Raw genomic sequence first — 15,252 nt, 5'->3', positions numbered from 1 at the left:
GAATGGGTATAATGAGAAACAGCTTAACAAAGGCTTTCTTCCTGAGAAAAAAATGTAAGCCAAGCATGATTCATCTCTGGCTGGAAGGACACTGTCCTGAGAAACAGATGCCATCTCCCTAGATCCTACCCAAACTTCAAGGAAACAGTTGGAAGGAATTGCTGCTCCTACAGCCAAGTTTTTCCCCATGACTATCTTCCTCACAATGAATGGATTCAGGGCTTCCATTCATTGGTATCTCTTAACCTCAGTTTGCTCACTTTCCCAATAAAAAGACACAAGCTAACAGAATGCATATGATAGAAGGATCCATCCTTCTTATGTATGCAAAAAACACACCTTAACCTCACAAATAGACATCAGATCAGAGTAAAGTGTCGGAAAAGATTCCAAGCAAACAGACTAAAGGTAAAAGCTGGTGTAACCATTTTAATATCTGACAGAATAGACTTCAAACTTAAATTAATCAGAAGAGATAGGGAAGAAGACTACACACTCATGAAAAAAAAATCCACCACTACAAGGACCCCTATCTCCAAGTTTGTCCAGTACTTGTGTTTCTATCCAGACTTCATTTATGATGAACAATGATGCAGAATTATAAGCAAAATAACTCCTTTCCCTCCCAAGTTGCAGTTGGCAATGGTGTTTCATTACAACAGCAAACTATTATATGCTGGAGCTATAAAAGATGTAAATTTAAGGCATGAATTGGAAAAGATTCAAACTATCCCCACTTGCCAATGACATAGTACAATACACGAGTAATCCCCAAAAGTCTACAAGAACAATTTAAGAAATGATAATTAAATTCACCAATGTGATAGAATACAATCAACTTTCACAAATCAAAAGCATTCCCATACATCAACAACCATACAGATAATGGGGTCATGGACACATTCCCATTCTCAATACCTGCAAAGAAAACAAAATACTTAGGGCTAAACTTGACCCAGAAAGTAAAAGACTTCCACAATGAGATTACATTTCTGAACAGACAGACAAAAATACTAAAAAATGGAAAGACATCCTATGGTCTTTTGGTAGAATTAGCCCTGTGAATAGAACGGAACGGAACGGAATAGAAGAGAATAGAATAGAATAGAATAGAATAGAATAGAATAGAAGAGAAGAGAATAGAAGAGAATAGAAGAGAAGAGAAGAGAATAGAATAATAGAATAGAATAGAATAGAATAGAATAGAATAGAATAGAATAGAATAGATAGAATAGAATAGATAGAATAGAATAGAATAGAAGAGAAGAGAATAGAAGAGAATAGAATAGAATAGAATAGAAGAGAAGAGAAGAGAATAGAAGAGAAGAGAAGAGAAGAGAAGAGAATAGAATAGAATAGAAGAGAATAGAATAGAATAGAATAGAAGAGAAGAGAATAGAAGAGAATAGAATAGAAGAGAATAGAATAGAAGAGAAGAGAAGAGAAGAGAAGAGAATAGAAGAGAAGAGAAGAGAAGAGAATAGAATAGAAGAGAATAGAATAGATAGAATAGAAGAGAATAGAATAGAATAGATAGAATAGAATAGAATAGAAGAGAATAGAATAGAAGAGAATAGAAGAGAAGAGAAGAGAATAGATAGAATAGAATAGAATAGAATAGAATAGAAGAGAAGAGAAGAGAAGAGAAGAGAATAGAAGAGAAGAGAAGAGAAGAGAAGAGAAGAGAATAGATAGAATAGAATAGAATAGAAGAGAAGAGAATAGAATAGAAGAGAATAGAATAGAATAGAAGAGAAGAGAAGAGAAGAGAAGAGAAGAGAAGAGAATAGAATAGAAGAGAAGAGAATAGAAGAGAAGAGAATAGAAGAGAATAGAAGAGAATAGAAGAGAAGAGAAGAGAATAGAAGAGAAGAGAATAGAAGAGAAGAGAATAGAATAGATAGAAGAGAATAGAAGAGAAGAGAAGAGAATAGAATAGATAGAAGAGAATAGAAGAGAAGAGAAGAGAATAGATAGAATAGAATAGAAGAGAATAGAATAGATAGAATAGAATAGAATAGAATAGAATAGAATAGAATAGAATAGAATAAAAATCCTTTTTTTGTTGTTGGGTTTTTTGTTTTGTTTTGTTTGGGTTTTTTTTGGGGGGACGAAGTTTCTCTGTGTAGCCTTAGTTGTCTTGAACTTGCTTTGTAGACCTCAAACTCACAGATATCCTCCTGCCTCTGCCTCCAAGCACTGGGATTAAAGGCGTGCGCCACCATGCCTGGCAAGAAGATTTTTTTTTTTACCAAAACTTATTTAGAGATTCAGTTCATTACAATTAAAATCCCAATATTATTCTTCATAGAAATAAACAAACAAAAAACTATCCTACACTTTATATGGAAAGGCAAAAGACCTTGGATAGCCAGAGAAATCCTGATTACAAAGAACAATGCAAGCCTGATTACCATTTCAAATCTCAAGATATAGTACAGAGCCATAGTAAGAAAAACAAAACCAAAGACCAAAGCATGAATACATGAGTTCTGACGCCACAGTGGGGTCATGTGTGGGTTTCATCCTGTGGTTGGTAATTAAAATGTCCCTTCTGCCACTATTGTACCAGTGGGTTGTCTTTCCAGCATAAGCTTTACTGGAGGCCATAAGATTCTGGAAAGATGATGACTACTTTTCTCCTTCAGCAGTGTGCATAACACATTACAGCACTGTGAAAGCTAGCCAGAGGGGTGAAGGTCTCAAGCTAGTATTGGGTTGGTATATCATACCTCTGGTACCCAAGGCATCTTCAAAAATAGGATCTTAATTTCTAGTTCTTGAGAGTAACCAATTGAACTGGGAATAACTTATAAGTTCATGGTTCTGTCAGAACTCATTGGCCAACAACAATCAAAGAAGTTTCCCATTCATAACATTTAGCTTCCTATTAGTGATTCTGATATGTCTAGAAGGATTATTGTTGCCTCATTATTGAGTTATTATCTTATTAATTATATATATTATACAATTATATATAGTATTAGTTAGGGTTCCTATCACTGAGACAAAACACAACAGTGTGACCAAAGAGCAAGTTGAAGAATAAAGGGTTTATTTGGCTTTCACTTCCATATTGCTGCTCATCATGAAACAAAGTCAGGACAAAAATCTAAACATGGCAGGACTGGGAGGTAGGAGCCAATGCAGAGCCTAGGAGAGTATACTGCTTACTGGCTTTCTCCTTGTGGTTTACTGAGCATGCTTTCTTTTTCTTTTTCTTTTTTTTTTTTTTTTTGAATTTCCATTCTGGCTTTCTTTTATTTACTGTAATAAGAAAATGTCCAATAAACTTTCAAGTAAGAAAATTCAAAAGGAACAGTTAAATTCCAAATAATGTTTTGAGTCAACAATAAATCTTAGTCACAGAAAGGATGACAAAGTTTTAAGTACAAAAGACATTGTAAATTGTCAAATTAAAGTGAAAAACATAAAAAGAAATTATTACAGATTTTTTTTTTTTAATTTTACATTTCACCAGCTCGACAGGGAAGTTTTTTCTTATGCATTCCTGTGTTCAGGTTTTTTTTCCTACTTAGCTTAAGGCTCCTAAAGGTTATTGTTTTTGGAGGGTTTTCTATGTAGAATTCAGGCAGAAATATATAGAGAGAAGAAAATAAAATATCTGACATTTATTCATTTGTTTTTGAAACATGGTTGCACATTTCCTAGACTGGCTTCAAATCTCCCATGTACCTTCCGGTGAACCTGAAAAGCTGATCCTCTCACCTGGAATTCTTGTGTGCTGGGGTTGAGAAGATAGATTCCTATCGCAAGGCTCTGTTTACATGGCACTAGGATTTGCTCTCAAGGCTCTGTGAACTAAAGGCTAGTACTAACTAGTGTGCCTTTGGTAAATTATCAACACAAAGCTGTAAAATTTCATAGTTAAGAAGAAACTCACGAGAGAGGGGCAAGATGGCGGCGCCGGGAGGACTCTCATTCTGAGCAGCAGCACAGCAGGATCAGCACAGTGACCAGCAATCAGAACTCTCGGCCATAAAACACAGTCATAGTGTTTCCCAGGTGAGAGGATACCCCAGGGTGGGGGATTCAATCAGCTTTTAACTCACCAGGCTAAACCACGGAAGAGATCCCAGTTCCGCCAGACGCTTGGCTGCCGGCAGCCGGCCGCCAGCCCCAGCCCCAGCCCAGAGCCACAAGCCAGTGTCTCTGGTCACAGTCCCAGACTGAACCGTGCGCACCACACTATCAGAGACTGGAATTTTCAGTTGAGAAATAACCCCAGGGTACAGGAAACGATTGGGACCGGCCTTAGATCACCCAGACATCCCCTGGAAAAGACTCGGGCGGGTTCCACAGGCACCCCAGGAGCCAGCCCGGAGCCAGAGCCAGGGACCCAGGTTCCGGCACAGAGCCCTGCCTGCCTGCACGCCTGATTTGCCGCCAGAGATAGAAACGGCAGGTCTGATCTCAGAACACTCAGCTCACCCCCAACCTGAAAAGGTCCCCGGAAAATTACCCAGCTTAGGGAGGCACTCAGGCTCCCAAAAGCTGCAAAGGCAGACACAGGCAGTTTCTGCGCACCAGACAGCTGACAGAGACTGAGCCGCCATCACACAGCTGTGCTTCAGGCACAGGCAGTTTCTGTGGCCAGCCAGCTGGCGGACACTGAGCAGTGTGCACCAGGGCAAAAAAAGACACTGGGAGTCCGTGTCTCCAGAGAATCCACAGGGAAGGAAGGAAACTGTACTGACCTAAATCACCCAATCCTTCCCTAGAAAAAGTCTAGCAGTCTAGTGGGGCCGAGGCGCCAGCACTCAGCTGTGCTCCAGACACAGGTACAAACAGTTGAGGCGCGCCTGATGCCCAACTGGGTCACAGCAGCTGATCATTAAATTTGCAACAAGAAACCCAGAAACAGGGCAGCTGCCCTCAGGACTTCCCTGGGTGAAAGGAGAACCCTCTCGACTAACAAAGACCACAGTTACCACTCAGGTCTATATCCCTGAGGTGAGCAACTCCTGAAAAAACACCAGCCATCCAGGGACTATACCCAAAAAGCTGAGAAGACATCCTTCAGGAAAAACCAGCTTTCTGCAAAGGGGACTCTCTCCACCACAGGATCCCCAGGAACCACCAGAAAATAACCCCAAACACCTAAGATAACACAATGGGTAGAGGCCAGCGTAAAAGCTCAAGCAACAAAAGACAGAGCAATATGGCATCTACAGAACCCAGTTACCCAGGGGCAAGTAGCCCTGGACACCCCACCATAACTGAAATCCAAGAAGATGACCTAACAAGTATGCTCATGAAGATGATAACAGAGGAAACAAATAAGATTCGTAAAGACATAGAGGAAGGTAAATTCAAACAGAATATTGCCATCTGTAAAGAAATAGAGGAAGCTGCAGCCAAACAGTTTATGGCCTTTAGAAAGGAAATGTTTAAAACACTGAATGAAATGATAGAAACAGAGTTGAAGGAACTAAAAGAAAAACAGGAAAGTACAATCAGACAGGTGAAGGAAGTAAACAAAACAACTCAAGACCTGAAGATAGAATTGGAAAAATTAAAGAAAACACAAATGGAAGAAATAATGGAAAGGAAGAATCTAGGGAAGAAAACAGGAACTACAGAGGTAAGCATAACCAACAGACTACAAGAGATGGAAGAAAGAATCTCAGGTGTAGAAGATACAATGGAAGAAATCGATGTATCTGTCAAAGAAAATGTTAAATCCGAAAAATTCCTGACACAGACAGTCCAAGAAATGCAAGACAATATGAAAAGACAAAACCTAAGAATAATAGGTATAGAGGAAAAAGAAGATTCCCTCCTCCAAGGCCCAGAAAATATCTTCAACAAAATCATAGAAGAAAATTTCCCCAACTTAAAGAACAGGCCTACAAGAATACAAGAGGCCTACAGAACACCTAATAAATTAGACCAGAAAAGAAAATACTCCCACCACATAATACTTAAAACAGCAAGTATGCACAAAAACAACAACAACAACAAAATCTTAAAACCTGCGAGAGTAAAGGGCCAAGTAACATATATTGGCAAACTCATCAGAATCACACCTGACTTCTCAACAGAGACTATGAAAGCAAGAAGGGCCTGGACTGATATAATGCAGACCCTAAGAGAACACAGATGTCAGCCCAGGCTACTATACCCCGCAAAACTCTCAGTCCTCATAGATGGAGAAAACAAGATATTCAATGACAAAAACAAATTTCAACAATACCTACAAACAAATCCAGCATTACAGAAGACACTAGAAGGAAAAATACAACCCAGGAAAACTAGCTACATTCAAGAAAACACAGGAAATAAATAACCTCACTTCAGTAAAACAAAAAGCAACCAAGCACACACCCTGATGACCACAGCCAACATCAAAATCAAGGGATCTAGCAGCCACTGGTCATTAATCTCTCTCAACATCAATGGACTCAACTCTCCAATAAAACGACACAGACTAACAGAATGGATACGTAAAGTAAACCCAGCAATCTGTTGCATACAAGAAACACACCTAAGACACAAAGATAGACATTACCTGAGGGTAAAGGGTTGGAAGACGACTTTCCAAGCAAACAGACCCAAGAAGGAAGCAGGAGTAGCCATTCTAATATCTGATAAAATAGACTTTCAACCAAAATTAATAAAAAGAGATGGGGAAGGACACTTCATACTCATCAAAGGAAAATTCCACCAGGAAGACATCACAATCCTGAACATCTATGCCCCAAATACAAGAGCACCCACATTTGTTAAAGAAACATTGATAAAATTTAAAGGGCATATAGATCCACACACATTAATAGTGGGAGACTTCAACACCCCACTCTCAACAAAGGACAGGTCAACAAAACAGAAATTAAAGAACGAAACAATGTCTCTGACAGAGGTCATGAATCTAATGGACCTAACAGACACTTACAGAACTTTACACCCAAACACAAAAGAATTTACCTTCTTCTCAGGACCTCATGGAACCTTCTCCAAAATAGACCATATAGTGGGTCACAAAGCAAGCCTCAACAGATACAAGAAGATTGAAATAATCCCTTGTATCTTGTCTGATTACCATGGCATAAAGCTGGACCTCAACAATAACAAAAATAGCAAAAAGCCTACACACACATGGAAACTGAACAACTTGTTACTAAAAGACAGCTGGGTCAGGGAAGAAATAAAGAAAGAAATTAAAGTCTTCCTAGAACTCAATGAAAATGAAGACACAACATACCCAAACTTGTGGGACACAATGAAAGCAGTACTAAGAGGAAAGTTCATAGCACTAAGTGCCTTCAAGAAGAAATTCGAGACAGCTCATTCAAGCAACTAATGGCTCACTTAAAAACCCTAGAAAAAGAAGAAGCAGACACACCAAGAAGGAGTAGACGGCTGGAAATAATCAAACTCAGGGCTGAAATAAATCAATTAGAAACAAATAAAACAATTCAAAGAATCAATGAAACCAAGAGCTGGTTCTTTGAGAAAATCAACAAGATCGATAAACCCTTAGCCAAGCTAACTAAAAGGCAGAGATACAACACCCAAATCAATAAAATCAGAAATGAAAAGGGGAATATAACTACAGACACTGAGGAAATCCAAACAATCATCAGGACTTACTTCAAAAGTCTATATGCCACAAAATTTGCAAATCTAAATTAAATGGACAATTTTCTTGGTCGATTTGACTTACCAAAGCTGAATCAGGACCAGGTAAATCAACTAAATAGTCCTATATCCCCCAAAGAAATAGAAGCGGTCATCAAAAGTCTCCCATCCAAAGAAAGCCCAGGACCAGATGACTTCAGCGCAGAATTCTACCAGACCTTCAAAGAAGAGCTAACACCAATTCTCTTCAAACTATTCCACAAAATATAAACAGAAGGAACATTACCAAACTCATTCTATGAAGCCACAGTCACCTTGGTACCTAAACCTCACAAAGACTCAACAAAGAAAGAGAATTTCCGGCCAATCTCCCTTATGAACATTGATGCAAAAATACTTAATAAAATACTTGCAAACCGAATCCAAGAACACATTATAGATATTATCCACTATGACCAAGTAGGCTTCATCCCAGGTATGCAGGGGTGGTTCAATATAAGGAAATCCATCAATGTGATCCACCATATTAACAAACTAAAAGAAAAAAAAACACATGATAATCTCCCTAGATGCTGAAAAAGCATTTGACAAAATCCAACATCCATTCATGTTTAAAGTATTGGAGAGATCAGGGATACAAGGCACATATCTAAACATAGTAAAGGCAACATACAGCAAGCCTATAGCCAACATCAAACTGAATGGAGAAAAACTTAAAGCAATCCCACTAAAATCAGGGAATAGACAAGGCTGCCCACTCTCTCCATATCTCTTCAACATAGTGCTGGAAGTCCTTGCTAGAGCAATAAGGCAGTTGAGGGAGATCAAGGGGATACAAATTGGAAAGGAAGAAGTCAAATTATCACTATTTGCAGATGATATGATAGTATACGTGAGTGACCCCAAAAACTCTACCAGGAAACTCCTACAGCTGATAAACACCTTCAGCAATGTGGCCAGATACAAAATTAACTCAAAAAAATCAGTAGCCCTCCTGTATACAAAAGACAGAAGGGCTGAGAAAGAAATTAGGGAAACAACACCCTTCACAATAGCCACAAATGACATAAGGTACCTTGGAGTAACCCTAACCAAGGAAAAAAATTTCAAATCTCTGAAGAAAGAATTAGAAGAAGATATGAGAAGATTGAAATATCTCCCATGCTCATGGCTTGGCAAGATTAACATAGTAAAAATGGCCATCTTACCAAAAGCAATCTACAGATTCAATGCAATCCCCATCAAATTACCAACACAATTCTTTACAGACCTGGAAACAAAAATTCTCAACTTCATATGGAATAACAAGAAACCCAGAATAGCTAAAACAATCCTCTAGAATAAAAGACCTTCTGGAGGTATCTCCATCCCTGATCTTAAGTTGTACTATAGAGCAACAGTTTTAAAAACTGCATGGTACCGGCACAGAAACAGAATGGTGGATCAATGGAACCGAACAGAGGACCCAGAAATAAACCCACACACTTATAGACACCTGATCTTGACAAAGATGCCAAAGCCATACAATGGAAAAAAGATAGCATCTTCAAGAAATGGTGCTGGTCCAACTGGATGTCTACATGTAGAAAAATGAAAATAGATCCATACTTATCACCCTGCACAAAACTGAAGTCCAAGTGGATCAAAGACCTCAACATAAAACCAGACACATTAAATCGGCTTGAAAAAAAGTGGGGAATACCCTAGAACTCATTGGTACAGGAGAAAACTTCCTGAACAGAACGCCAACAGCACAGGCTCTAAAAGCAACAATTAATAAATGGGACCTCATGAAACTGAAAAGCTTCTGCAAAGCAAAGGACACTGTCATCAAAACAAAGCGACTGCCTACAGATTGGGAAAAAATCTTCACCAATCCTTTATCTGACAGAGGACTCATATCCAGTATATATAAAGAACTAAAGAAGATGAAAAGCAGCAAACCAAGTAATCCACTTAAAAAATGGGGAACAGAGCTAAACAGAGAATTCTCTGTAGAGGAATACCGAATGGCAGAGAAGCACTTAAAGAAATGCTCAACCTCACTAGCCATTAGGGAAATGCAAATCAAAACAACCCTGAGATTTCACCTTACACCCATGAGAATGGCCAAGATAAAAAACTCAAGTGACAACACATGCTGGAGAGGTTGTGGAGAAAGGGGAACCCTTCTCCACTGCTGGTGGGAATGTAAACTTGTACAACCACTCTGGAAATCAATCTGGCATTTTCTCAGACAACTAGGAATAGCACTTCCTCAAGATCCAGCCATACCACTCCTGGGCATATATCCAAATGAGGCTCAAGTACACAAAAAGGACATTTGCTCAACCATGTTTGTAGCAGCTTTATTTGTAATAGCCAGTAGCTGGAAACAGCCCAGATGCCCCTCAACTGAAGAATGGATGCAGAAATTGTGGTACATCTACACAATGGAATATTACTCAGCAATGAAAATAAGGAAATCATGAAATTCGCTGGTAAATGGTGGGATCTGGAAAGGATCATCCTGAGTGAGTTGTCCCAGAAGCAAAAAGACACACATGGTATATACTCACTCATATAGACATACAACATAGGACAAACCCACTAAAACCTGTGCATCTAAAGAAACTAAGCAAGAGAGAGGACCCTAAATAAAATGTCCAATACCCATCCGGAAAGGCAAAGAGGATGGACATCAGAAGAAGAAGAAAACAGGAAACAACATAGGAACCTACCACAGAGGGTCTCTGAAAGCCTCTGCCCTGCAGACTATCAAAGCAGATGCTGAGCCTGATGGCCAATTGTTGGGCAGAGTGAATGGAATTTTATGTAAGAACTGGGAAATTGTAAGAGCTGGAGAGGACAGGGTCTCCACAAGGAGTGCAACAGAACAAGAAAATTTGAACACAGGGAACTTCCCAGAGACTCATACTCCAACCAAGGACTATTCATAGAGATAACCCAGAACCCCTGCACAGATGTAGCCCAGGGCAGTTCAGAGTCCAATTGGGCTACATAGTAATGTGAAGAGGGACTGCCTCTGACATAATCTGATTGGCCTGCTCTTTGATCACCTCCCCCTGGGGGGGAGCAGCCTTACCAGGCCATAGTAGAGGACAATGCAACCACTTTTGATGTGAACTGACAGACTAAGATCAGAAAGGAGAGGAGAACCTCCCCTATCAGTGGACTTGGGGAGTGGCATGCATGCAGAGGGAGGAGGGAAGGTGGAATCGGGAGGGGAGGAGGGAGGAGCTTATGGGGGGATGCATAATGAATAAAGTGTAATTGATAAAAAATTTAAAAAAAAATTAAAAAAAACTGTAAGTCAAAGAACAACGTTGTGAAGTAAGTACATGAAAACAAATAACAATGTTATTGAACTAAGTTGAAAAGAAAACAGAAAAATGATATATCTAGTGTAGTAGAGAAGAGCACATGAATCGGTTTCCAAGGTAAGAACAGAAAGTCAAAGCACAGGGTTGTCAAGTAAGTACATAAAAACACATAACATTGTAACTGAACTAGGTTGAGAAGAAAACAGAAAATAAATATAGCTAGCATAGTGAGAAGAGCACATGAACATGTTTTAGATGTTAGAACAAAATCTGGAAGCACAGCATTGTGAAGTAGGCACATTGAAACAGGTAACTGTTATTGAACTAAGTTGAGAATAAAACAGAAAAGTGATATATCTAGCATAGTAGCGAGGAGCACATGAACATGTTTCCAAGAAAAGAAAGTGAAAGCACAGTGTTGTGTAGTATATACAAGAAAACAGGAAACAATGTTACTGAAGTAAGTTGAGAAGAAAACAGAAAAGTGATATATCTAGCGTAGTAGAGAAGAGCACATGATTGTGTTTCCGAGGTTAGAACAGAAAAGGAAAACACAGCGTTATGAAGTAAGTACATGAAAACACCTAACAATGTTACTGGACTAGGTTGACAGGAAAACAGAAAAGTGATATCTCAAGCAGTGGAGCACCTAAAACCGTTTCCAATGAAAGATCAGAAAAGCAAAGCACAGTGTTGTGAACTAAAACACGTATGTCTCACCTGCATAACAAGGTTGAGAGGAAAACAGAAAAGTGATATTCAGTGCAGTAGGGAAGAGCACATAAACCTGTTTCCAACAAAAGAAAAGAAACGCAAAGCATAGTGTTGTGAACTAAAACACATATGTCTCACCTGATTAACTACATTGAGAGGAAAACAGAAGTGATCTCTCACGCAGTAGAGAAGAGCACATAAACCTGTTTCCAACATAAGAAAACAAAGGCAATGTAGAGCGTTGTGAACTAAAACACATACGCCTCGCTGGCTTAAGTAGGTTGAGAGGAAAACAGAAAAGAGATAAATCATGCAGTAGGGCACATAAACCCATTTCCAACAAAAGAACAGAAACAGAAAGCACAGCGTTGTGAACTAAAACATACACCTCGTCTGCTTAACTAGCTTGAGAGGAAAACAGAAAAGTGATATCTTGTACAGTAGAGGACATCAACCCATTTCCAATGAAAGAACAGAAACGCGAAGCAAACCATTGTGAACTTAAACACATACATCTGACCTACTTAACTAGCGTGAGAGGAAAACAGTAAAAAAAAAAAAAAAAAAAAAAAAAAAAGCAGAGGTAATTTACTCACCCAGAAACACAGAACAACTGCTTTTATCACCCTTACATTCTGTCTACACACTAAGCCTTCCTATTCACAGGCAGTCCTACCACCTATGTATTGCCTGATCTCATAGGCCCTCTACAAACGTGGAACCAAGCTGCTGAAATGTTTGAACAAAATAAAATACTCTCCCCAGAGAAATTTGTCCTAGTGTCTTTCAAGGTTACTATTGCGCCTGGTCAAAGTGTCCTCTAATGCAATCTGCTTTCCTCGCTTGGTGCTAGCTTTGCATTTTCATTCCTCTAAATGGCCTTCCAAGGCATTTCAGGAAACAAGCTACATCTGTGTGCCTTGACACATGTGCAAATTGAATTTCCTCTTTCCATCAAATTCAATCTCAACAAACCAAACCACTAATTCATTGGCCCTTTAAGTGCAGAACACAACAGAGGCACTGATCACACCCAGAGTGTGAGTTAACAGTCCCAGGTCTCTGGGAAGTGGGAAGGGTAAAGGCAGGAGCATGCAGAATCTCCTACCAGCAGTAGCTGATGAACAGTAGTCCAGTAGCTACTCCGTAATTGAGCAGTCTTGACTGCTTGGGTTCCATGATTTACTGAAACTCTGGTGCAGTGTTTTTCAGTTCCTGGAACCCATTGGATCTCACCAGCTGCACTGCCATATGCTTCTCATTACAGCCTGATGGCACAGGAAAGAGATGAGCAGGAAAGGCCAGGCTTTGAAGTGGGGGCAGACAGAGCTAGTCCTGATTTGGGGCAGTTCTAACTGGGAGGGGGTACTGAACAAAAATTTTCCCGTCTACAAAATAAGAATCATCCTGCCTGCCTCCCAGACAAGGCACCTTGGGTCCTTGTGAGAGATAATGGGGGTCTGGGTGGCTCACCTAAGTTTGGACTCTCAAATATTCCTTTGGTAGTTAGTCATTGGGAACTTAGGTCTTTTCCCAGAGAAACAACATCCTACCTAGTGAGGTCCCAGTCTAGGATGACAAACATCTGTCTGTATCCATTCCACATGTGTCCTTGGCCCTGGGGTACCACACTCCTTACAGCCCTGTAGATCAGCACCACCTTGGAATGCCCAGAGGAAGTCTGAGGAACTGACAAGCTGGGCTTCCTTTGTTTGGGGCTGAGCAAAAAGTACATCTTTACCCCTACTATCTTCTAGTATTCTTTTGAAGTCTTTATGGCCTGCATGTCATGGCCAGCGCTTCCCTGAGACTAGAGATGGAAAACCTGCCCTCTTCTCTACATAAAGAAGATTAGTATATGGCATGTAAATGCACAGTTCAGGACAAAGGACCCTGCCAGGAAGGAAAAGTACATCCATGTCTATGGTGGGAGCTGAAGACCCCTGGGAGACCTGAGAGAGACTCTCTGTTGTTCTTTTCTGGATAGGGTCCTTCCAAGTCCGACTTTTCAAATCCCTGATTGAATTCCCAGAAAACTACTCTTCCCAACTCTAACCAGAAAAGCATGTTTATATAAACATGAAATTCTATCAGTGTAAAGCACTGTGTGGCCCAGTTGCCAGAGCTCCTATTGTGTTACCATGGTGTTCAGGGTTATCATTATACAGTCTTTGCTCCTGGTTTAGAAAACATGACATTCCATTAACTATATAATCTGGGCTCCCTACAGGCCAGAGATGCATCCTGCTAAGAGCCAAAATGAGCAGAGCTTTAATGCCACAGAAAAGTGAACTGACTGCAGGAGGGAAGGGCACTACAGGAGTGGGGAAAGCTGCCACAGACTCAGTTCCCTGTGATTCACTGTTCTGCCTGTAGAAAGCACACCAGCAGCCAAGAGTTCAGAGGCCCAAGCACAAACCTAGTCACCATTCTTTCTCTTCCCCCTTTGCTGTGGTCAGTGACGCACAGCAGTGTCTGGGCAGTTCCTTTCCAGGACAGAGAACTCTGTAGGGATTACCCTGTGGCCTGTTTGCCATGCCTGTCTGGTGGCCTATCCTCCAGCTCTAGACTCAGAAGTCACAACAATTTGCCTGTGGTAGTTGGTAAGCTGGAGGTGTGCACACAACATGGAAACTCTAGCACACTTTTCATTAGGCACAGCGATACCACAGAGAGACAATGATAGGAAGTCAGAGCCCTGGAATTAAATGAGAAAGGAAGGGGTAGCTTCTTTGTTCATAGTGAGAGACTGAGAATGCAGGTCACAGACCACAGCCCCTCTCTGAACATTCCTTAAGAATTCAAAGTCATATTTTTTTCATATTGTGAATATTTATTTTTTCTTCTTAATAATGTACAAAAAATAAAATAACATATTTTTGGTTTATAGATTCCCCTCTCCCATTTACAAAACTATTAAGTTACATTTACTCTTTTTTATGTGGAAGCATAAAAAAAACAAGTCTCCCCTTGTTTGTCTTTCAGAAAGGGCCATTCTTAGAATTTGGCACAAACCCACTTTTCCTGTTGCACAGAAAATAAATGTTTTAACTCATTTCATGCTTCCCGGGTTTCTGCACTGGGACATGCCTTAGTCTTTTAGGAACTGATTTCAAGATGGCAGCCCATTGTGTATTTTTGTTGTTGTTGTTGGTTCCAATTTCTAGACACCGAGAAAATTTCAGCAATGAGGGATGTAGAATGAAAACACCTGCTTCATGTGTTCCCCAACCTTTATGGATTACCAAAAAAAAAAATCCCTTATTTGGGTGAGCTTAATTCGGGGACAAAGGAGAGACAAGCTTTTCTATCTTGCTCTTTTTGTTCAGGAAATGATGCTCAGCAAAGCTCTGCTAATGCAGCGAGGGATGGATGCAGGGAAGTCCACCAACAGACACTCCTGGACCTGCCGCTGTACCCCTCTTTGTGGTCCTGGCTTCATGTTCCTTGTTCTGGCTACCACAAGGACTGTAGTGACTCAGGACAAAGGCAAAGCCATCTCCAGCTGGTCCTCTGCCTCGGGGGAGATGGGCAGTTTTCCAGAAACTGGAGAGAACAGCTGGGAGCCTGTCAGATCACTACAGATCTGTCTCCCTGGAATCCTGAGCCACCC

This window comes from Meriones unguiculatus, chromosome 17 (genome assembly GCF_030254825.1).
Source record: "Meriones unguiculatus strain TT.TT164.6M chromosome 17, Bangor_MerUng_6.1, whole genome shotgun sequence".
NCBI classification, from domain to species: Eukaryota; Metazoa; Chordata; class Mammalia; order Rodentia; family Muridae; genus Meriones; species Meriones unguiculatus.
Note: the sequence above shows the minus strand (reverse complement) of the source record.